This window comes from Pinus tabuliformis, chromosome 2_2 (genome assembly GCF_031772625.1).
Source record: "Pinus tabuliformis cultivar Carrire ecotype Pingquan chromosome 2_2, CPIR1, whole genome shotgun sequence".
Taxonomy (NCBI): domain Eukaryota; kingdom Viridiplantae; phylum Streptophyta; class Pinopsida; order Pinales; family Pinaceae; genus Pinus; species Pinus tabuliformis.
This window is the reverse complement of record NC_142300.1, coordinates 722,883,278-722,909,521: the sequence shown is the minus strand read 5'-3', so window position 1 is coordinate 722,909,521 and position 26,244 is coordinate 722,883,278.

Sequence of the window (26,244 nt, the reverse complement as noted above, 5' to 3'; positions counted from 1 at the left end):
GATGAAATTATAGATAAGCTTAATGGATGAGAGATAAATATCCATTAAGTTGTTTAGCTAGAGAAAGATGCTAAATGTGGAAAAAAATAAAAGCTTTGCGGGAGAGAAAGACAAACTTTTATGGAAAAGCCTACACAAGTTGATAAGGAATTCCATAAAAGCACGATGCTGTTGAAATAAACTCTATCATGAAGGAAATGTATTAAATACCTTCGAAGGGGGTCAACAAGAGGTTATTAAGCTTAGGGAAATCATTCTCAACTCAGCGGTGAACTAATATTAGTTCTTGGTTGGGTGGTGGTGCTGAATTCCCAAGTGACTTCCTGCGGTCATGCTGATTTGAATTAGTTGTGTTATGTGTTTTCTTTGGTTTCAACTATTTTTATGTTAATTTCTCTTTATTTCCTGAATACATACTTAAGTTTTTTTTATAGAGGAAAGGAATGTGGGTATTTAGGGAATGGGAATAAATTTTGTGAGAATATTTTGTTGCTAGTATTACTGCATGCATGCATAGTAGGGGAATAAATTCAATAGTTGAAATTGATTGCATGGCTACCCTATAGATGAGATTTTATTAGTACTTTAACTTTTATTAAATAAAAAATAATAGAGGCTAAATGATTAGTTATTATGCTGAGCTTCATAATCCAATTTGAATTTATCTCAGTGTTGTGAATTTGATTTTATGAAGGAAATCCATAGTAGGTTATGATCCTAACTTAAGAAAATATATAGCCATAAGATATGGGTTTCAATGATAATACTACTATGTTTCTGTGTTTTCTGCAAATGGGTATTGATATTATTTGTAATATTAACTATAGACAAGTATATTGTGTTTAAATTGTCTACGAGAAAATAAGAAAATAGCTCAATTAATTACAGGATTGTTAGTATAGACTCTGTCCATATAGAAATTTTGTTACATAAAATGTGGGAACGAAGGATAGAAAATATGACTACCATTCAATATGAAATATTCATCATTCTTCATTATTACAAAAGAAGATACAGTTTATGAAAGACATTTCTCATTACAAAAATTTAGTTACCCAAAATATATAAAAAAGGGGCTCAGACTTAACAGTCCCTTTTGTCGAATTCTACAAAGCATGTCATGCCCTATCCTTGAACATTACAGGTAAATCCAATTTTCTTATGAATTTATAGTTTGGATTAGGTCGACTCTAATAAAATAGATAAGGGTCCATAACCCATTACAACTAGGGACACCTCGATGATGGTTTAAAACTTGACTTGGGGTTAAAAAGAAAGAAGATAATTACAATAAAAACATGTTGTAAGTTGTGACATTGGAACCTACTTTTTTAAATCTTACTTACAGGGTGAGGTGTCAATAAGATGCAATGATCACAATTATTAGACAAAAATGATGTTAGTTAAAGAGGTATGAGAATATGTCTCACTGTCAAGAAGAAAATTGAGAATGGTAAGTAGATTTGGAAAGAAAAAATAACCATTTTATACCTATGAGGAAAATAGCAGGGAATGAACAGCTAATATGATAGATAAATTGAAGTGGAGGCATACCAAATCAGTAAATTATTATAAGTTATAAGAAAAGAGAAAATTGAAATAGTTGAACCCGGTCAGAAAGTATTTGACACCAAAGGAATTAAACCCAAAAAATTAAGAAGTGTAGTGGGCATTCTAACCTTGATAAGGATTGTTTGAGAATTAATACAATGGTATTAGAGTTCAATGGAATAACCCTCTCACAGTGTTGCAACTAGTCAAATAAGAACCTCTCACACCAAATAAGTTTCATTCCTACCATTAGAAAAATAGCATACAAAGGTTAAAAATTTCACCCAAATAAAAATGGGCATGGAAAATAATATGGATGAACTAAGAAAAACATCATATGGAAAAGAAAATTAAATAAAAAAATGTACTATATGGTAAGAAAATATTAATTAAACAAATAAATTTGAGATGCCTAGGCTGAGTCTATGAATCAACATGGAAGAAAAAGTGAGAATCGATGGGTTTTTGCAAAATAGGAACCTCGAATAGTGGTAGGTAACTAAATCCTATTTTAGAGAAAACTCTCGGTGTGAAACTTAGAAGGAACGAAAGACAATAATAGGGTAGGGAAATGGGTAGACCTAAATTGTGAAAGAGATTTGACGCTTCAATGGTTCGATTTCCGCCAGCTCGGGTGTGTGAATCTTTATCAAAACAATCTAGTCAGTGAAATACCTTCAAGCTTGTGGTATGTCTACATGCTCCAGCCTCTAAGTGAACCAATAAGTGACTTTTATATTTTGAGTGTTGTGAGTTCTCATCTTGGAGCTAGTAACTAGAAGGGTTGGATCTCAAACTTGTTGGTTTCTTTGAGGAGAATATGAGCATGGTTCTGAAAATAAGAATCATTTACACAAATTCCCTTCCATCAACAGGCCATAATTGAGGAGGGTGATCGAGATGTTACAAGGTGCAAATCGCCAACATAAGGCTAGGGAAACTACCAGGAATGGAAATTGTTTCGTTGTTATTACGAGGAACCTAGTACTTGCGTGATGGTTCATGCAATCGACCTAGACTTCAAAGAACCTCTGTATTTTTTACTAATCTATAGTTTCTAAGTTTGTTCGACCTTGTTAATGGGTTTGCAATGAGAAAACTAGAAGGTACATGAGCAAGGTGCGCGAAAATCAAATTAGACTTATCTTCCAATTTTTCCAAATCCACGCCTATTGTCGTTGAGACATTTGGAAAGATTGTTATCATTTGATTTTGTGGATAATCCCAAGGGAATATAGGTATGAGTATGTCCTTTGGGCTTACAGTGACATAAAGAGAATATATTTTCCAATGATTGAATCCGTGAAAGCCAATTTGATATCTTTGGATAATCATGAATAGTTTCCTTCCCAAGGTAGGTTGTGTCATGAGTACAGGTTGCAAAAGATATAAATAAGGGTAGAACACCCAAGATGTCCCAAAGAAGGAGGGGAAATAGTAGATGGTCAAGGAAATTTCAAGGTCAAACACTCAAGTAAAAATTCAAACCTGAGCATCTGGGGCTTTCGCACCATTTGGGTCCAAGCTGATTTAGGTTAAGGCTCCACCAAAAGGGGTACTTGTGAAACCCTCTAGTTAATCAATCTAGGAAGCAGAAGGTCGAGAATGATAACATCGTATGTGATATCTCGAATTGGTTTGAAGTATTGATTAGGGATGTCAAATTTCCATGTAAAGACCCTTTGGAAGTTTAATTAGATACCCAATCTACCAAGATTAGCCATCGAAATTGCTGCAAGGGAGAATATGCAAATTCTAAGTGCCAAAGAGAACTGTGATAGAGGGAATTAACCCCATTTGCAAGAAATTTTTTTGATCAACCTTTGGAAATGTTAAATGAATCCAATTAGTATGCCATGGAAGAAAATAATTTCTTATGAAAAAGCATAAGCGCACAAAGGGGAGACTTTCATGGACCTTGGGCATAAAACTGGGACGCCATTTTAATAACTAATATGAGTAAGCATGGCATGGTGGTAGAAACCCTACTTCTGCAACTGGGATGACAGGTTCATCCGAAGTGTGACCAGTTAGATTAAATGTTAGGCACGGAAATCCCTGAAATTTTCTTTGCATCCTTCCCCTCTGAGTTATACGAGTGGATCACGAAGCTAGCAAATAGTCAAGGAAGGTGTAGGCTCGACAAACCGATTATGGGGACTCCAGAGTTGGTGCGCAGACTGGAAGCATCGGAAGATAAGATTACGCGCGCTGTGGATCATTGGGTCGATCAAATTATAGGAGGATTTATCATCGAGTTCGTGGTAGATACTCCAGTCAGCTATAGAGAGGCAGAACGACGCTTCCTCAAATAACCGCGAGGTAAGTACGTTAAATCTTTGAACACTTGGATTAAAATGCTAATGTGTGAAAAGCAAGTTATGCGAATAAATTGATGTTCGGGGCTACACGAAGTGGGAAGATCTACACAAATGAAGGTAGTGCAGAACTAGACACTAGACTCTTGATTTCACCTCCGCGAGAAAGCGAGGAAGAGAACGTGAAGGCTTCACCAAGAAGTGTGATCAGTTTGATAAAAGAATGAATTCTGCGCATACCACCCCCACCTACACCACCACCATTTTCACCATCTTCACCCTCATCATTTCCCACACCACCTCCACCACCACCACAATTAAATATGCCAAGCACGATAAAGTTGCCAATGTTCAAAGGAGTAGGGAATGAAGGTCCGAACTAGTTTTGGTTCATGGTAAGGGTTGTATGGGAAGCGCAAGGAGTCACGGATGACAATATAAAGAAAGCAACACTTGTCATTGTGTTGCAGCATCATGAACTGACTTGGTACATTAAGCATTCCAATGACAATCTGAATGCAGGGATTACGGATATCCAAGCTGCACTAAATAAGGAATTTAGGAGCCCAAAATCAGAGGCACAGTGGATCATTGGATTTAAGGAAATCGTGATGCTTCTAGGCAAGACCCCCTCGGAGCTGGATCAAGGACATAAGTGTACAATTGGTGAAACCAATATGACCTTGACGGATGGGCAACATCGTGCATGGTTTGTAGCATCGCTAACACCGCATCTAAGGAATGCGTTGTCACAACAGAAGCTAACCAGTTAGGCTAAGGCCTTGGAGATTGTAATGAGACTGCAGGAGACCCTGATACAAGATCCTAACCTGGGAGTTCAACAAATCCATGTGCAGTTGAAAAAATTGTGCCTTGAGATGCAGAGTTTGAAACAAGACAAGATAGCTTGCCCAGAAGCGCGCGAGGAGGTATGGTGCGTAAAGTGCAAGGGCCAGGGTCATGACAAGGACCATTGTCTAGTCTTCACAAACTACCTGGTGGGCAGGGAGCCAATTCCATTGAGACCAGAGGCATAGGTAGGACTGGGCATGGTGCCTTCATTATGGTGCATGATTTGTTAGATAGGAGGAAAGCATGCTACAGATAACTGCCATCTATTACAAAAGTATATGCAGAATTCCCAATAGTTGTTCTGTAATTTCTGTAAGTCAATAGGCCACGATGAGAATACCTGTAGAAGTTATGAACTGATGATGGATCAAACTCCTACCTACAGAGTTCAGACCGAAATAAGGGCCCTCGATCAAAATGCAGGGATGATGCGCAGTCGATTTTAGGGGTGCAGATGAGGTAAAGGAGGAATGGGACTAGGAAGAGGTCGTGCCCAACTGATATGTTACAATTGCAGAGGGCCAAGGCATTATGCCCACGATTGTACAAATCCGATGACACCATCATGCTTATATTGTACCCAGTTTGATCATGAGACAAGGGACTGTCCCACGCTGATAGTGAGGTTGCATGACAAAGGAGCACTCTAACCTTCCCCGACTCAGAACCTACAAATGATGAGGTTTGAGTCGCGCGAGGAAGACCTGAATGTAAATATCATGCTCCAATGTGATATTATGACAAGGGATGACAAAGGCAAGCAGCTCGAAGAGAGTGCCTGGGTTCACAAAGCTCCAACAAAGGAACTAGAATTTGATTTAGAGCACGCTAAGGAGACATTCATGAAAGCTAAGAAGAGCTTCACGGATGCCTCCAATTCAGGAAGTAAAGACAAACTGGAACTAGAAATGGACCCATCAATGCTCACTACATTTTTTGAGACATGCATGAAGCTACTGCATGACAGAAAAGCTGTAAAGGGGTTGCAAGAGCTCATCACTAGATGCACTGGAACCATGCGAGGATAACCGTGCATAGTCCGGAAGCTCGGGAAGCAAACACCATGAACAGGAATGGAGATGAGATTGACCGCGCAGATCAGGGAATATGAAATGGATCGAGTGATTTTGGATATAGGATCAGACGCGAAAGTCCTGCAAAGCAGACATGGGAGCGCATTGGCAGGCCTGCACTGCAATGGTCTCCTATTCAATTACGAATGGCAAACCATCAAAGTTCCTACCTATGGTAAGATTGTAGGGAATAATGGTGGATATCGAAGGTGCGAGCGCACTTATATATTTCGAAGTGATAGAGATTGTTGATGACAACAATCCCTATCTCGCACTACTGGGAATAGATTGGGCCACTGATATGAATGGAGTGATAAATCTAAAGAAGCGCAAGATGATTTTTGAGAAAAGGTCACTACGTGTAGTGGTACCATTAGAACCTGCGGAAGGATCATGCTACATAGAGCCAGTGCGCGACTACGATAGCAACGACAATCTAGACTGCATCTATAAGATAAGTGCATGAGAGTAGGACTAGGTAAATCCAACAACGAATGACAGACTCTCGTGGGAGCGCGAAAGCTCCTGTACCTCAGATTCGGACAAGGAAATAGAACGATGGCAGAACTGGTTACACGAGGTAATCATGCTCAACTATAACATGATGACAAGGTCATTGCACTGCGTGGCAACAAAGGTAAGAGATCTGCCTATGTATGGAGGGTTGATTGAGGTGGATGATTTTCTGAACAAATTTGAAAGAGAAGTACCAGAACAACATTGTTTCAACGCTCTGAAATGGGCACTACATACTACGCCTACAACATGGTGGAGTACGCATTAAAGAAGTTTTGAGGACTGACGCAAATGTAGAGGGATGGTGCACATGCAGTTTGGAAAGCCTCAGATGTGGATGAGAGTCGACTATGATGGATGAAACAACCTGCTTATCCATCTCTCCAGATGGGTATAAGCATATGGTGTGCAACTTGCAAAAACACACATTGTCCTCATGATAGGAAACACAATCGACAAGCAGGATCAAGCAAGACAATGGCGCGAATGGCCCATCTGGTTGGGACCAAGAAGTATGGTAAGGCCAAGCACACAGAAGCTCTTGACAAAGTATGCGAAGCACTCAATGCGGTCCGCCATGTGAAATGAACTGACTAGGACCTATGCGTACCAGCGGTTCCCGGGGGTTATAGGACCATGTGCAAAACCCTGACCACATAGGCACTTCAAAAGCCGAAGTATGAAGTAGATGTTGTAATCCCTATGGAGCATGCAAAGCCTAGTCTGCGCATAGTAGCACCCATAGATACAATGGCTCACGAAGCCCGGAAAGAAGGGATCACACAGCCGCAAGAAATAAAATGCATGGGACTTGAGGAAGAAACCAACAGGGAAACCTTAGACTCCAAAAACTTGAAGAAGAAAGTGTACGGTTAAGGAAGAAAAGCACTTTCATGGATGTGGAAGTCAAGAATATGGAGGACGAAATGAAGAAATATTTTCTCAGCAAAAAGACTAGAATGGTAAGGTAGGGTGTGTACGACCCTGATGATAGGATTAAGGCCTATTGCCACGAATTGATTAGTCGGATGCCTTGGCTTGGACCACATATTACTAAACATAATGAATAGGGTAGCGCATTACAAATGGTGAAGTACGTGATGCCGACCGTAACAATAAAAGGTAGAGATTCTATAGACAACATGATGAATGATCGGATGAAACTCTTCGCGGGTGGTGCGACCACCTGACTAGCCAAGGGAAGGATAGTCTTAGCATTCCAGGCAGTTGGAAGGGAGCGCAGGACTATAAACTATTCTACTTAGGAGCTACATGATATTGGAGATGCATGCAAAAGCAAAGAGTCACAAGGTCTGCAACCGTGCACAAGGGGTTGCGCTGTCTTGCGAGTTGGCCGGAAAGTGACCATTGAAGTCACTATTCATGATAGGATGCTTGACTTGAGGCCAAATGGAGTGGGTGAAAGGCATTTAAGATGAAATTTATGGGCTAGTATAGGAATGGATGTTGTTTTTCCATCCTCTTTAGGAGTACTACTAATGAAAATGGTTAAAGAGTTGTAGGTAGAACCAAATGATATCCAAAGAATGATAAATCAGACAATACACTTGCAACAAACCAGAGAAGAAGTCTATGTAAAATCGCAAGTGATCTCGGATAAAATCAAAAATATTTTTACAAAAAAATCAAAGCTGATGATTTTTACATAGGTGACAAAGTACTCAAATGGGATTCTAGAAGAGAAGAAAAGGGTAAACATGGTAAATTTGATTTCCTACGGTAAGGACCTTATATCATTTATGATTACAGAGGTAACAATGCATTTTTCTTGAGACAACTAGATGGAACAAATCTACCAGGAGGACCAGTCAATGGTAGAATCCTGAAGCACTACTTATCCACAAATTAACAATACTTCATTTGTTTACTTTGATCATTGTATATAACATTACAAAGTTTGAATTGGATTGGATGGTAATATTTTGAGGTTAAAGCCCAAAGAGAAGGCCCTGAGATTTGAAAGGTATACCACCTTATGTATGAATAAAGCAAACCACAAAGGAGCAATTACAAGGCAACCACAATGAAAGTTTCAAAGGCTACCAATCTTAAAGTTCTTGACATTTCACTAGGAAATCCCATCCCCATGTGGAGCCATTATTAGGGTCCTATAATAATAGGATTCATAATTTTGAATTGGATATGGTTAAGTATTGTAATATTGTACATACGTTTTCTTTCTGCAAATTTTTTTCCCATATTAAGATTAAAAAATTTAAAGAGGGTATGTCCTAAAAGAATAATCAAAGGACAAAAAGAAAGAAAATATCAAAAAAGTAAAACATATGAACCCCACAAAAGAGATAAAAATATATCATGAAAGTGTGCAAATTCAAATGCCACTCCTTTTACTTTACTTTGCAAAATAATATTATGTGAAGCTTGCAAAAATGCCACAATCTATGATGGTAAAATAGTTTAATCTTGATTCATTCATGCTTTAAATTTCATGTTGATAAATAGAGAATAAACACCAATCCAAACTGTTTAATTTTGGCATATGAGTAGTTAGGTAGAGAATAATAATGAGCTCATCAGTTTAATCTGAGCCATTGGAAGTTTTAAGGTTAGAATCAGATGGTTTTCTTATCAAAAGAAAAAGAAATGAAAGGTCAGCAAGCTCAAATGCACCCAATAAAATGAAGAGAAAATGCTAGGGTAAATAAAGTGTAGGTAGAAGATGTTTTGCAAATGCACAAGCTTGCTAAGTCAGAGGCACATTCATCATTCTTAATCCTATGTTTCATGTGCAGGAGGAATTGTGAAAGAAAAATGACATTCATTAAAGCTTATTTACTAATTTCCCTTCATTTCACTAGGTCCCCACATACTTACGTTACTAACTTCGCCTCATTATTCCATTCGTTACTTCTAAAACCCCTTTCCCCACATTTCAACCATTTTTCCCTGGTTTCACACATTTTGCTAGACATTACCCTTCAAAAATCATTCCCCCTTCGCAAAACCCCTTTCCCTAGTGTGAAACACATTCCCATCACAATTAATACATTCCCCCCTTATCAACTTCCTTTTGCCCCTTAAAAAACCACTCAACCCCCTTTATCCTAAGTTATTTATTATACCATGCTTTATACATTTAAAGTCCCCCACGTCATAATTCCTCAACTCCATTTTAATTCACCAAACCTTGGTGTATAGTTAAAAACTCTACCATATAACCCATGGTCCCACCTTTATTAACCATTTGCTTATATTAAAAATCCCATCATTATTTGTTAAATAATCACAATTCATTGTAATTAAACCCCAAGCCTCACCAATCACATCCCAACTCTGTCTGTGCAACTTCACAGTGCGATATACCTCTGATCTCCCACCTCCAGATCCAACGAGGCGCAGCCATATCGCGCGTGTTCATCATCCGATAGTTAATGGCCCGAGAACATGTGAGATTCACCATTTTGGCTGGGCACTATTCTGCTATGTGGCGGTACCAAGTTATATCGCGTGCTCACGAAAAATATTGCCCTCCATCCAAAAGTGGTGTGGTATGGCCTAAAACTACGTCCCTACCTAAACCAAAATTGTCCACTATTCATTCAATAAATCTCATGCCAAAATGTAACCATTATTGGTTAAAAGGCCGAAAAAGCCCCATTTTACTCTTTTCGCTCATTTCCGATGTAAATCTCTGTTAACCAATTCTTACACCTTGAACCTCTGCGTGACCAAATTAACTACCTTTTCCCACCCAAAGACCCCATAAACACGAAATTGAATCAACGAATAGCTAGCTCAAGCCTCAGTAACCTCTGCATCTACCACAGAACCCTGTCTGTGCACGAAACCATCAAATTTCCAAGTATTCTTGATAGAACCGGAACGAGCCTACAATTTAAAGTTATACACAGTAATTGTCAAACATTAATGAATTAAATTAATTAAAAAACCTTCCTAAACTAAAAAAAATCTTACTGTGCTCCCAAACACTTTTTTGCACATTGTTATTACCCCCCCGCGCCCCACTATTCTAGACCTTCTGACCTTACTCCCAAAGCCACAGAAAGAGTAATTCCATTAAACAAACAAAATTATGGCTTCCCAAACCTCTCTAGATGTAAGATCTCTACAAACCCCTTGACTGGATATTGACCATCTTCCATTAATCGATAGAAAATTTTAAATCAACGACACTGCTTCCCTTGCCCACCTATTGAAACTCCACTGCTAGAGTGAAGACAAGATTTTGAACCAGAATGATGACATTCACCTGTGGGAGTCCAATTTTCTCAAGTACTTGTTCCCAAAAATACACCTATTCCTAGAAATCATCCACTTCTACCAAGATTGTTATCTTCCCAGTCAAACAACCATAATCACCCCTGACCAACAAGTTTTATTCACTATTACAACAAAATCAATAAATCAAATGTTGTAGATCCATCCAGGCCCAAATGAGACCCCACTTTCCATTGAAGGTTTACTTGAACTCTACATAAAGCTAGAACTTCCAAAGAAAGCTCAGATCTTTCAGACTTTCATCATTGAAGAGTCTCATACTCCAACATATAGTCCTCCATATGATGCCACCATTTTTTCTGAGAAAGGAAGACAAATTATAACCATGCTCTCTTACATTCTAGGGTACACCACAGTTGAACATGTGGATGAGGGTTGTCCTTGCTTTCATTTCTATCTTTTGCCCAAGCAAGCCTCCTGCTACAATTTACAACTTTGCTCAGTTCATAGAAAACAAAATCCATGAACAATTTATCAGATTACCAAATGAGAGAGTGTTCAAATACTCTTCAGCTTTGTTTCATGTGTTCCTATATTATCAATCTGACAAATTTCCAGTCAGCATCCAAAAGTTAGACACCAAAGGAAATCCAAGGTCTGTTATCTTTTGGACACCATTGGTCCAAAAGCATTCCACTGTTTTTGGTTATAAAGAATTCATTGATTCATTTGTTCATCCTGTTATAAACATGTTAACCAGTAGATATCAACCTAGAATTAGTGAGGAGATTAAGAGATTTTTACAGTTGGCAAAGAATAGTAGAGTTGGAGGCTGGTATCTGTACCAGGACCACACAAAAATTGAGATATATGGATGCCAACTTACTCCCTACAAACTGCCTAAATACCTCCCCATGAGGATATTTTCATTAGAGTATTTCAGAAAAATCATAAACTCTGATGAATTTAATTTATCGTCAGCTAGGAAGAAGACCCAGTTTAAAATAAAAACCAATTGGGCCCTTTTATTTGTAATAATAGGGAAGTTGCACTAGAAGCAAACAAAATCTTACAGCAGATGAACTTCAAGAGTATTTTCATGTGGCGTTATGAGCCTAATGGAGTCATAAATAAACTAAGGCTGAAATTCAAATTGAGTCCTTTCATACATGATCCTGGGCCAGACATTGAGAGATATGCCAACCAGTTAGAATGGTTGGAAAACACTTTGATAGATGTGGAGAGTACCTTAATTGATGTGGAAAAGTAGATTGATACTAGTTCCTTTCTATAGGTTCCATCCCTAGAAGAACAAATGGCTACTACTCCCATTTTGCAAACTCCAGCCAATGACGACATAAATGTGAAAAGAACCAGGGAAGAAGGTTCTAGCTCAGGGATGGACACTACAAATGATAGGTTTGAGGTCAGTTATAGGAAGAGGCCCAAGCTTTATCCTGTAACTCAACAAGAAGACACCATTGAAATAGTGGAAATCACTGACACTCACACAATGGTTGGAAGGAGTAAAGCCCCAACAGTTTTAGAAGAAACTCACCAGCCTTCTACTTCAAACACTCAACTTATTGAGAAACAACTCAACATTGAAATCTCTTCATCCAACAAAATTTTGGATAAAGAGAAAGATATAAAAGAAAAACAAAAGGAAATTAAGTTGAGGAATGAGGCATTGAAGGCTGCAACTTATGCCCAGTACTTCAAACAAACACATTCCAATCAAAATAGGTTAATGTCAGAATTTGAAATTAAGACAAGTAAAATGCAAATGACATTCATGCAGCGTACAATCCAGCAGCCCAAATCATCAATAGACTACACGAACACTGAATTTGAATTTTGTGCTAGGGATTTTCACCCTATTGACCAAATTCAGTTGCACAAATAGGCAGGTGAGATGATTTATTCCACAATTACAAATAAAGCAATGACTGTGCACAAACTTCAAAGCTCACTGGATAAAATCACTACACAGTTCAATCTGGAAAAGGCATCCTCACAGGCCAAGGACAACAGAATAAATTTATTGGAATACTTGGTGATTGAGCTTGGATGTAATCCCAATGATGTCAAGGCTGTAGAGAATTTTATAAAGAAGAGAAATGAGGATATTGCTATGTTAAAGAAATAATTGAAGCTGCCTCATTCAGAGCATCCACAGACCAAGGAGGATCTAGATATCCAAGCCCAACAGGAGGAGATGATGGACCTCATTCTCCAACTAAATGATCAGTTGAAAGAAATGGAGAAAGAATTGGACAATTTGATACAGTTAAAACAGGCCAGCCTTGAGACAGCCACTACCACTATCATTCCAATAGTCAGTACAATAGTACCATCAACCTTGGTAGATTCGTTGGCGCTAATAGCTCCACTAGCTACAACACTTCTAGCTGCAACAACATCTACATCAGCAACAAGTTCAACAACAGTAGCAACTCAATTGAGTGATGAGGCAAGCAAACTAGTCAAAGCCATGGAGGACATGTCCATTCAGACTACAACGATAAATAGACTTAAAGAACAAATTACAAGTCTAGAGGATGAGAATAAAATGGCACAAATTATGCACAAGAATGAAGCTCAGAAGTCAAGTAGGTTGACTAAGAGGATAAAGAACCTAGAGAAAGAGTTAACATTGAAGGAGCCACTTGCCCAAGCTAAGGAACAGTTGTGGGCCAATATCATTGACTCTGTCAATGATATTTGACCATCTATATAAGGCATCTTTGAACAAAATTATTTAGTCAAAGAGGTTACTGAAGCAATTCAAAAAGTTAAGGCTGAAATTGGAGATATGCCAGAAGAAGCCACTAAAATAATCCAATTCCTTAATTCTAAAAATAAATATGAATTGCAAGAACTAGACATAGCTGACAGGACTGGCACCATACTAGAGGTGAAAAAAGTTCTCACGAAGAGGAACTTAATGATGAAACTTGAGGACAAATCCCAAACCATGGAACAGGCTATAGATAGGTTCATGATTAGGTTTAATGCTTTGAGGCAAAAAGGTCTCCCAAATCACTTGGTGATAAATGACAGATTGATGTCACGTGAAGACTACAACAAGAAAATCAGAGAGGTGGCAAGACCAATAATTCTTCTATGAAGGGGATGCCTACAGGAAAGGTTCTATACCAGATATTTGAGAACCTATTTTACCTCCAGCGTGAGGTAAAACACCTTTTTTGTGAATAGACCCACCTTTGCAAAGTACACAGAAGCAGATGATATCTACATAAAAATGGTAAATATCAAATTACCAGATGCAGAGACATGGGAGAAATTAAATGACTTACTGTAAAAATGTAAGGTAAAAGTGAAAACAGAGCAGTAAAAAAAAAGCAATAGATCAACCAGATGAAAGATTATTAGTTAAAAGGGAAAAGTAAATATAAAAGTTAGTGTGAAGACAAACAACAAAGGATAAATGCTGAAAAAGATATGATAGCACATCTGTTATGAAACCAGCTCACAAAAATATAGAAAAGATAGATCGACTTAGAATTCAGCCTCTTCGAGGGGGAAACCTCCTTTACATTACATAAATGAACAATTCTTCGATGATTCAAATGGAAAAACCTCCTTTCTATATATAGGAGTCTAAGGAGTCACAATATAACTCAGCCGACCTAACAATAATAATATAAAGCCACAAAAATAACAATAGAGGGATTCTATGGGGCATAGTAATAACAATATGGGACAATAGGGGCACAACAATATTAATAAGGGATATAACTACAATAGTAATGGGGTAATCAGTAGTATTATAGGGACCCAACATGCCCCTCTCCTTCAAAAAAGTGTTGTCCTCAATGCTTGAGTAGTTCTGGATGCTTCTGTATAAAATTCTCATCCTCCCATGTGGAATATTTAGCGGATAAGTTCTTCCACTTGATAAGATACTCTGAAATTGATCAATTTCGTAGCTATTGATTTCTTGTTTTTGTGACTGCTTCCGGTTCCAATATAATTTTTCCTTCCTCGTCAAGTTTTGGCAATATTGTTTGAAATAGGAGATTGTTGCCTATAACCTTGTTTAAACATGAAACATGGAAAACTGGGTGCAATTGAGAGGCTGCAGGAAGCTCCAATTTGTATGCCATAGTACCAATCTTTTGCAACACCTTGTACGGACCATAATACTTTGGTGATAATTTATTGTCCTTCTTAGCTTGCTTGAGGGACATTTGCTTATATGGTTTTAGCCGTAGGAATACCCAATCACCTACATCAAAACTTCTTTCGCAACGATGTTGATCTGCGTATTGTTTCATTCTATTCTGTGCCAACACAAGGTTATCCTTTAAGAGTTGGAGGACTTGTTGTTGATGTTCGATGTGATGTTCCACTACTTGCACCTTAGAATTTTCTCTTAAATATGATGTGATGGATTTTGGCTAATATCCATAAAGTGCCATAAATGGGGTCATTTTTGTTGATGTATGGAAGGAAGTGTTATACCACCTTTCAGCCAGAGGCAACCATTTGACCCATTGTGTTTGTTTATCAGATACCAAGCAACGAAGATATCCTTCCAAAAATTTGTTTACTATCTCAGTTTGCCCATCAGATTGAGGATGATAAGATGAGCTATGAGCTAACTGAGTACCAAGACCAGAAAATAATTTTGTCCAAAAATTTCCAGTGAAAATGGGATCTCTGTCACTTACAATAATCTTTGGGTTTCCATGTAGCTTTTGAATTATTTCCATAAATGTAGTAGGAACTGTACTGGCTTTAAATGGATGTGATAATGCACAAAAGTGTGCATACTTGGTAAGCCTGTCAACTACCACCATGATGACACTCTTTCCCTCAGACTTGGGTAAACCTGTGATAAAATCCATTGAAACCTCCTCCCAACGTTGGCTTGGAATGGATAAAGGTTGTAATAGACCCAATGTCTTAATTGTTTCAGCTTTATTTTGTTGGCAAACCAAACATTCTGCCACCAACTTTTGAATATTTGATTTAAGGCCATCCCAAAAAAATTCCTTCTTAACCTTGTGGTAAGTTTTTAAAAATCCTGAGTGCCCTCCTAAGGGAGAAGTGTGCAATTCCATAAGAATCTTTTGTTTTAGCTAGGAATTCTTACAGAGGTATAAGCGATCTTTGTAGCATAACGAATCATTTTACTAGCTAAATGTATCAGATGTACTGGAATCTTGTTGTAACTTTTGAATAACTGCCCACACTTCTTCGTCATTCTTCCATTCCTCCCTTGCTTCGTTTATCCAATCTGGTTGGATAATAGAAATGGTGCACAACAATGCTTCCACATCCTCATCCTTTCTTTAGAGTGCATCTGCCACCACATTTTGCTTCCCTTTTTTGTAGATGATTTCAAATAACCATGTTAGTTCCTAGATTTACCTGAGGCTTAAAAGGTAGGATCGAGGGCCAACATCAAACCACGCTCAGCCTGGTAGCTAGCCCTACCAAGTCAGGAGAGGGATCTCTCTGGGTCAATCTCAGACAATAATGATCGATGGGGGCTTGAGATAGCTGAAATATCTTCTGATCTTAGGCTAGGTATATGTGCAAGAGAGTTTGATTTGATAAAATGATGATTTGTTGGCTCAGAGGAAAGACAAATTTTGGGGTGCGGGGATTGAGGCTCAGTTCTGCAGAGATCTCAATGGGGCAAGGTAGGCAATCGTTTTGGCACTTAAATTTGAGTGAGATGGAAGGGATAGATAGGTGAGGTGTTGAAGAGGGCAAGAGAAATCATGCATCGTCCCCAAATAGTTGAAAACATCAAATAACTAAAGCAAACTTCAAGTAGAGCACTGCAATTTCAAAGGATTCTACTTACACTCTTGTTTGTTTAGTTCAAAAGACATAAGATAGATAATGGCATACAATCACATAAAAAAATTTACAACTACAAAGAGAAGCACTGTACCAAGACAAATTTCCACATAAATGCCAAGGACTGTTGCAAATCCTGGTCCCAATTCCTTAGCCAAAACGCTGGAAATGAATGTACAATGAAGCTCAACGCTTTCTCAAGAGTCCAACCATGCTAATTACTAAAAAACATAAGATATATACAAATAACAACTCATCCTAGCCTCTAGGGATTGAGCTCACATTTTTAGGAGTTGGTCCAACTGATTCTAAACTGAGAACTAGAAACTAGGCAACATAACAACATGCTTCTACAAACAAGGGAACTGATTCATTCAGTTTCAAACAACCTCTAAACTGATGAATCTACCTCTACAAGTGAAAACATAACATATTTACGTCATGATCCATCAATTTTCATCAAATTACATCACAAATTTGCCATTAGGAAAGTGAAAAAGTCAAACTAGGCAAAACTGGGCGAAAAACAGAGCAAAACTTGGTCAAACTGGGCCAAATTTCCTCTATGCGCCGCGCCTAATTCTCTATGCGTAGCGCCTGTTTGGACCCACCTTTGGATGTCTTTCAGATGTCCAAATTTTCTTGAAGTTTTCTTGTTCGAAAGGTCTACCTATCTACTTTCCAACCCAAGTGGAAGTTTTCAATTTGGCCTCCATTTGCCCCTCCAAAACTTAGTTCTCCCAACACTGCTTCCTGTGTGTGAAAATAGGGGAAAAATGCCATTTTTAGGGTGTTTTTGACCTTTTTGAGGGCCCCAAACTTGCCCAAATTTCTTGGAAATAGCTAGGCAACTACAATTTTGCATGAAAAATCCAAAAATGTTGAGTTTTTGTGATTTGGAGGCCCCTAGCAAAAGTGAGCACCACGTGGGATGACGCATTGGGCAGAAAAGCCTGTTTTGGCTCAAAAATTTCTAGTTCCACACTTCCTCTGTGTATTACTTGTGGTCTTACACCCATTGGTCATGTCTCCAACAGACTTGACCACACGTTTTCTGTGTTAAAGGTGTGGACCACTAAGTGCGCCGCACCACTAACAGGTGCACCGCGCCTTTTTGTAGACCAGTTTTGGAGGCCTTCCTGAAGTCCAAATTAGGCAAGAGATAGTTCGTTGGAAGGTATTTGAGTCTAATTTCCAATCCAACTAGAATGTTTCAATTTGGAGTTCATTTTCCCAGTCAAAAATCAAATCTCCCAAGACTAGTAAAAATGTGAAAAATGAGGCTTCCTAAACGCAGAGTGTTGTTGCAGTCAACTTTTGAAGGTTTTCCTCAACTCCAAATTGAGCTCATGATAGCCCATTGGAAATTTATTTGTGTCTAGTTATTTTTTGTCTCATCAAGCAAGTCATTTGGCCAACCAAGCTAGGAAAAAGCTTGATTTTCCCAAGGTCACTTCAGAGGTGCATCAATTCTCCCGAGGCAGCTGTATTTTTGACATTTCTATAAAACCATGACACCTGTGTAAAAAGTGAAGGAGTTTTTTATTCCTTGGCATATTGTGGCCAGAAATCACTCTCAGGTTTTCTAAATTCATCTTTTATTTTTCAGAACCATCATTTGAGTAAAACCTAGCCCGATGTGTGGAAGAGGGGATTTGTCGAAATGAAGAGAAATGAAGGGGATAAGGGGCTTCTAAATTCTTGAGAAAATTTTGGGAAGTAGGGAGGGATGCTAGGGAGTAGGGAAAAGTGGAATTTCAAATATTGAGTGAGGGGAAGGGGTCTGAAAGGGCTAAACATAGGCCCAACCTAGAAAATTGTCAAGTTGTACCAAGAAACTAGGGTTTGTGGAAAAATGAGGAATTCAGGGGATCTTAGTGATGGGAAGTGTTTAATAAGGTACATTAAGGATAGGGGAAAGTGTATGAACATCTGGATACAAGGTTTGCTAATGATTTGACCATCCAAGAGAAATTACCTTCAAAACCCTAGGAGAGGGAAATGAACCTTACCTAGGTGCAACTGAAGCATGAACAAGGTGTAAAATGACCCATTGGAACCTGACATGATGATGAAAACCCTTTGAATGATGGTACACTTAGCTGAATGGTGACATGGAACGACATTTGGACAATTTTGAAAGGAGTGATAGCAAACCCTAGACCTAATACCTAGTGACCAAATTTTGCTTGAAGACTCACTGAAATGACAAAATTTGACCTTGACACCTTAAAATCACTTTGTAAGAGCATGTTTGATCACTAGAGGAAGGCTGCAAAGACTGACACTAACAAACCCAACATCTTTGTAACCCACTTTTTTTGCTCTTCAGAGGATAATCTTTGTTCTAAAAAGTATTTAAGGCTATCATGATCCATTTTTACCTTGAGGTCTCTTCCCATTAGGTAGGGTCACCATTTCTTAAGTGCATGGAGTATTGCCAACATTTCCTTCTCATAAATAGCTTTGTGTAAAAACTTTCCCTTGACTAGACAACTTTCAAAAGCAATGGGTCTTTCATCTTGCATTAAAACAACACCAATTCCATTTGCTGAAGCATCACATTCCACGATAAAGGTTTTTGTGAAGTCCGGTGTAGCTAAGACTAGTGCTTGGCACATTGCCTCTTTAAGATGTTCGAAGGCCTTTGTTGCTTCTGGAGTCCATGAAAATGCATCTTTCTTCAATAATGTTGTTAGAGGTGCTGCTATTCTCCCATAATTCTTAACAAACTTGTGATAATACCCTGTCAACCCGAGAAATCCTCGCATATGCTTTATGGATGTGGGGATTTTCCATTCCTTAATGGCTTTAATTTTGCTAGGTTCTACCTTAACTCCTTCATGAGATACAAAATGACCTAGATATTCCACCTCTTGTAGTCTAAAGAAACATTTGGATCTTTTTTCATATAATTGTTTCTCGTCCAATAGTTGTAGCACCCTATCAACATGTTCAACATGATCCTTCCAAGACTTGCTGTAGATTAGTATATCATCAAAAAATACTAACACAAATTTTCTAAGGAATGGTTTGAAAATGGAATTCATCAAACCTTGAAATGTTGAAGGTGCATTGGTAAGGCCAAAAGGCATGACCAAAAATTCATAATGACCATCATGAGTTCTAAATGCCATTTTCGGAATGTCTTCAATCTTCATTCTGATTTGATGATATCCCGAATGAAGGTCCAACTTGGTGAAGTAAATTGATCCATGCAATTCATCCAGTAATTCATCAATAACAGGAATGGGGAACTTATCTTTAATAGTGAGCTTGTTGAGCTCCCTATAATCCGGACACATGCGCCATGATCCATCCTTCTTGTGCACCAATACTACTAGAGCTGAGAAAGAACTTTGACTCAGTTGAATTATACCATCCTCTAGCATTTCTACAACCATACGTTCAATTTCACTTTTTTGTACATAGGGATATCTGTACGGCCTGATGTTTGGAGGAACACTTCTTAGAATCAGATGAATAGCATGATCATGATCACGAATAGGTGGGAGACCTTTGGGAGTCTCAAATACCTTAGAATGATTGTCCAATACTTTTTGGAGATCTAGAGAAATAGATGATTCCAATGTGGAAACATCTAGCGAACATAGTTATGCAATTTTTGTTCCTTTTTTAGAAGCTTTGTCATACTGTTAGAGCTGATTATCTTTCCCGGTTTCCCTGCAATACCCCTTAATTCAACTTCCTTTTCCTCCATAGAAAATTTCATGAAAAGTTCTTGAAAATTAAAAGCTATTGTATCCAAGGATTGTAGCCATTGGACTCCTAGTACAACATTAGCACCTCCCATTGGAATGGAAAACATTGGGCTAGTCAATACATATTCTCGCATGGATAGCTTGATATTATGGCACTTTCTAGAGCAATTTATTGATCCTCCATTTGCAGCCATCACTTGACACTCTCGTGCTAGATATAAGAAGCAATTCAATTCTTTCGCTACCTTACAATGAATAAAATTGTGGGTACTCCCTGAATCAATCAACACTATTACCTTTTTCTTCTTGAATTGTCCTTCTATCTTGATGGTTTGAGGAGTGGTAATTCCTGCCAATGCATTACAAGATATGGTCAGATTCATTTCTTCTTTATCTAGGCTTTGTTCTTGGAGTATATCCTCTTCTTTTGACCTTTCTTTCTCCTTTTGTTCTTCCTCATCACAATCTATGTAGAATAATTTCTTCTTAGCACACTTATGACCTTTAGTGTATTTTCTATCACAGCTGTAACAAAGCCCTTTTGTTCTATTTTCTTCCAATTGTTGTGGTGTCAACCTTATAGGTTGTGGAAGACTAGGGGAAACAACACTTCCATCTTTATAGTTGTGAGTGGTATGCTTCCTGGTTGCCATAATTTTTCTTTCCATTTTTCTTGCTAACCTGAATGCCTTCTCTAATGAATCAGGTTCCCAAAGGTGAACATCATGTTGCATATTATCCTTTAAAGTCCCTATGAACACATCAATCCTATGCTCCTCTGGAATATTTTTTACCCTTATGTTCAATTTTTGGAACTCCTCAATGTGCTTCATTATTGAACCCTTTTGTTTGAGACTTATCAATTGGCTAAAAAAAGTGTTGCTTTTTGTATCCTCATAATGTGCTATCAATTCTTCCGTAAAAATTGTCCAAGTGATAATTCGTTTACGAGAGGAAAGCCATTGATACCATACAAACTGATTTGGTTCCAAATATAATGTTGCAACACATAGCTTTTGTGTGTTTTGCACATTATTGAGATCAAAAATTTGCTCCATCTGTAATATCCATGTTGTGGGATCCTTGCCATCAAACTTCCTCATATCAATTTTTGGAATATGGTGAGTCTTTGATCCTACATTAGAGTCTACGAAATCATGATTAACATTTCTTTTGTTCACATCATGAGTTTCCTTTACTACCTTTTCACCATTAGTAAGTATTTCTTGTAGAAAATTTGTCAAATCTGTCTTCAAATCTGCCATGTCTCTCTTCAAATCTATCCTAAAATCATCCATATTAGCTTCCATGCCCTTTATCTTAGCTTCTATTAACTTTTGTGAGAGTGACATTTGTTGCACTTGGTCTTGTAATTTTGATATATCGTGTAACATTTCTTCGTCTTCTTCATGAGTCATGCTAGAGTTTTCAGGTTGCTTACTAGGTGTTTGCATTTTCTTTCCTCACGACATTAGTTACTGATAATAATTCTCTACTATGCCCTTTGAATTCCTTCAAAATAAATTTTCAAACCAAGCTTAAGCAAAACTTTAAAAAATTTACACACCTTTTTTCACTTCGATATTACCTCTGATGTATCTCTGTACTTTCGGATCATCCAGTTCTAAAATTGTGACCTGCAGTAGGCCTTTGTTTCCTCTTTCCAATTCCACTAGTCTGATCCAAATTTTCTTCTCGAAGGAAGAGTTATGCAAAATCTCCCATAGTGACCTGATTATAGACTAGTTCAGAAGAGCGAACTTTTATGACGTGCCACGAGTCACTGTTTTGACCTTTGGCTCTAAAAAATATATACAAGAAATTACAGTCTATCCTCTTTCGGTACCTTCTTATTAAATTTCAATCTGATGCTCAGAGAGAAAGTTATGACGATTTTCCCTAGGTCACCTGTTTGGAATGTAATTGAGGAGTCTGCAAAAAGGCCAAATTCCTCAGACCATATCTCCGTAAATATAACACTAAAAGCTCCGAAATTCGGACCCAAGATTCAGCGCAACTTCTTCTCAAATGGGTTTTTCGTTTAGCTTCTAAAACATCGCAGAAACAAATTTATAGATAAAATTACATGATGACCTGTTTGGAGCAACGAAACCCTAGAATCCAAAGCTTTGATACCAAATGTTATGAAACCAGCTCATAAAAAGATAGAAAAGATAGATCAACGACTTAGAATTTAGCCTCTTCGAGGGGGAAACCTCCTTTACATTACATAAATGAACAATTCTTCGATGATTCAAATGACAAAACCTCCTCTCTATATATAGGAGTTTAAGGAGTCACAATATAACCTAGCTGACCTAACAATAATAATATAAAGACACAAAAATAACAATAGAGGGATTCTATGGGGCACAGTAATAACAATATGGGGACAATAGGGGCACAACAATATTTTTTTTTCACTTTCTGGTTCACGGATACCCGGTTCATTGGGTAGCCGCTACATCCAGGGTTGTTCAACACTGAGTGGACGCACCCGAAGGCATCAACACCCCTCGGCCTATTTACTGACCTAACCCCAAGAGCTTTCGGGATTCGACCCTGTGGCCTCCCATTGGCAAGGCACTTGATTTGACCGATTGAGCTAACTCTTGGGGCCGGGGCACAACAATATTAATAAGGGATACAACTACAATAGTAATGGGGTAATCACTAGTATTATAGGGACCCAACAACATCCTAATAAACAATGAAAGATTGTAGCAGTTGAATATCTATCTCTATCTTCTTGTATGAAGATATTTTCCTTTCCTAGATTAATTCCCAATATAGTTTGGGATATTTTGTAACTATTTTTATATAAATACTTCATAATTTGGAGTATAGAGTGTGGATTGCTAGACATTTCTATAGTTGCATTGAGCTGTGACCTGAGTGTTCATTGTACCAATTTTTCAAGTCAACGGATTGGACTGACTAGTAAAGAGATTGCATTACAGGATTCATGTGTTGAGCTAATTCAGTGAAGTATTTTATTTTCATCAAATTGTTATTTTCTTAAGTGTTTCAAAAACTTGCACGTTATCTAAATTGAATGAATTAACTAGAATTATATTAAAAAATTTGTTTAAGTACACTTTGTCTTGAACAATTAATCATTTTAATGTTTTCTTCTGATATCTAGATTAGGGAATCCTTTATTCCTCCCTAGTTTCGATTGACCCCTACCATTTCACTCATTATCCGGTTTAAGGAACACTTAATTTCTCCTTGGATCCGATTGAAGACAACGTCACCATCCAGCCTTAAGATCTGAATTTACTAAGCTACCTTGCCCTGTAAAAACTATCTTTAGAACTTGATCCAATCCTATTTTCTTGACACATGACCCCATATCCCAATGGTAAAACACATCCCTCTATCCATCTAAGTCAGGGATTCCAACACAAAATCTAAATCAAAACCCAATTACAATAATAACTAGCTTAAATTGATTAACTAAACAAAGTTAAATCATAAAGAGAGAGACCTCTTTGAGCATTAGGAAGGCTAGATCCTAATCTCCAAAGTAGGTTTGTTGTTACCTCTATCATTTATTTCACAACAAATGTAGAGAAATTTTGGAGAGATAACACCTTCGAAGCATATTTTGTAATATATTTCAAAACTCTGTGTCAAGACACTACTCATTGATAATCAACATTTTCTTTCCATATTGTCAGAAGATCAACATTGTGAATATTTAAACAACCATCATTCTATGCTTCTTCATATTTCTTTTTCCCTTTTTCATTTATGAGAATTATACTGATCATGAACCTTCCAGGGAGCTTCGTAATGACATGAAAAGATAGACCCATTTCTCCATAGACAAGAATCAACACTGCATTTTGTGTGTCTTTATACTTTGTTGACTAAATGCTCATAATATTCATGAGGCTTGCATGAAGAAAATTGTGAGGTCTTCAAAAGGCAGGGGTCATCATTAAGACTTCAAGGAACCACGACATTTTGATTGTTGATGTCACGTGGGCTCCAGGCTGTAAATATTTGTCGAGGTAGCACTTTGTTGCATGAACATCCAATTGGTTGGACTAGTCCAGTGTTTCCATATTCTGAGCTCCTGGCAACCATAGGAAATCATTGATGTGTGTTGAACCTCTATGCTACCCCTCATACATGAGGAAAAATGTAGTTAAGATATATAAACAAACCAAAAGAAAAAACACATTGTTCCAAAACCATAAACAAAACATCAAAAGTAAAAGAGCATGAACCTATACCAAAAGTCTTTAGCTCCAAGATATTTTTGAAGAACCAATTCATGAAAAATATTTAATCTTTGAAGCATATACATAGAAACTATATGTGGGTCCTTAATAATATTTTCAATTTTTTTTGTATGCTCATTTTGTGGATGACAATGTGTGTTTGAAGGCATACAAAAATGTAAGTTAGGCCACTATGTTTTAGCTACACTTAATGTAAAAAACAAAAAGTTGGGAAATCCAAATGTGTGATCATGTCAGTTAGTTCAAAAGGACCCTTTGTCCAAAATTCCCTTGTACCCCTAAAACAACAACCAAAATTCATTAATTTTCCAGCCAATTTATTCTGAGGAAAATCCCCTAGTTGTTGATGCAAATATTGAACAGTTGAGGGTGCATTCTCATGGACATTATTCTTCAAGAAGAAAGAATATGTTCTCTCATTATGATGTCACATAATCATATTCAATAGGAAACATTGAAACTGAGGATGACATCGAAATCTTTGATAATAATACCTAAGTAGATGAAAATCATATTTGGGCATTTCAACATTACAAATACGTGGATGCAACCAATAAACATCACCACTGGGGAATAAAGTAAGGAATTCCATGTCTAGCAACCCTTTAATATTATATTCGTTAATGGGAGATGTACTAATGTCTGGCCAGTCCACTGGTTCATCAGCTCTAGAATTTGTGTTTCCAAGGAATCTTCTTATTTGATCCACTATCCTACATTCATTAGGTATGCAAGAAATAAAGGATAATGGATGATAGTTCAAAAAATCCACCCCTCCCCTCCCTGCAATTTTTCAATGTCCTCATGAACTCTCCCTGTTTCATGCATATCACTACCTACATATTGTAGCCTTCTACACACATGAATAGGTATTTTTGGTAGAGTAGTAATATAATCCATATCAATTTCAACATCTTTGTAATATTTATACATATGAATTTTGTAAATTAATGCATCCATCACACACTATCCCTTCAGATAGTATTCATAATATTTGGAGTCAAGACCATGTCTTCTGACAAACAAAAAATCAAGTTATTATACTTGTCATGGAAGTTTCTTCACAATCAAATATATTTCCTATGGAAAACTAATTGTATTCCCATTATATTGATACTACCCATCTATTGACATGGATAATGTACATTATACCAACAAGGGTAACTAACCAAGTCGTAAGCCCCAATTAGACCTGCTTTCATTTGGATTGGCTAGCTTTGACGGGTTTTAAGGGACCCTGTAAACCGCTTGAACATGTTGAAAGATTGCTTCCGGGAGGAAGACTTCAATTAAATCAACAAAATGAAACAGCTAACCTCTATGTATTAAATCCTATCTATACTACTTCTAACTACTCTAATTTAGTCCTAACTACTCTAATCTATCTTGTAAGAGCATGATACAGAGGTTTAAACATCATATATATGTTGAGTAGGAGCATGATAAAAAAGATTAAACATCATGCATAGATTCAAGTACAAATGAATCAATCATTGAATTCACAACTGAACAAGACTATATTAATGCTAAATTGCAATCCAATGACTCATATAGGAATCCACATTCTTATATGGAATTAAAACGGTAACTTATGTTTAATTTAGTTTCAAATCAGAGACCATTCACAAGTTAACCATGAAACTGAATCACATTCAATCTAACAAGACTAATAGTGAACTGTAAGTCATCAATATACATAAATATAAATCACATTTATGTTGATGTCAATAACAACACTCTAATCCAAAACTATAAAATCAGTCTGAAACTAAGGCTCCTTCTTCCCTAAAAAATAGTCCTCCTCATGCACAATAAAGCAACACTGTTCTTCTCGAAAATCAAAAGCCTCTTCTCCTCTTCGAGGCTACTATTTATGCTAAAAGCCTCTCGCTCTCGGTCT